Source organism: Bactrocera latifrons, unplaced genomic scaffold (genome assembly GCF_001853355.1).
Source record: "Bactrocera latifrons isolate USDA-ARS-PBARC rearing strain unplaced genomic scaffold, ASM185335v1 scaffold_133, whole genome shotgun sequence".
Lineage (NCBI taxonomy): Eukaryota > Metazoa > Arthropoda > Insecta > Diptera > Tephritidae > Bactrocera > Bactrocera latifrons.
In genome coordinates this window covers 700,248-700,640 of record NW_017534775.1, presented here as the reverse complement: position 1 = coordinate 700,640, position 393 = coordinate 700,248, and positions in this window count along the sequence as shown.

Here is a 393-nt window from a genome sequence, read left to right as displayed (position 1 = left end):
TTATAATAAAATTGTATAAATGAAATTAAAAAATTAATAAAATAAGACAGAAATTATAAAAAAATAAAAAAATAAAGTAGGATAAATTAAGTTAAACTTTATAATCATTGACAACTGTCTTTTTTATATTTTTATTATAGAAAATAATTAAACAAGGCAGTAATTAAAAAAAATTATTTAATTAGGAAACTTAAAATTAAAAATTAATTTTCTGAATTGAATTAGATGAGAAAATTAAATTTTTAATTATTTCCATTTCAAAAATCTAAAACATGTTGACTAAGAAACCATTTTTGTTTAAAATTTTATATAAAAAAATTAATAGAAATGTTCTAATTAAGGTTTTTTAAGAAATTAAACAAAATTTGTATATAGTTTATTATTATAATTTTG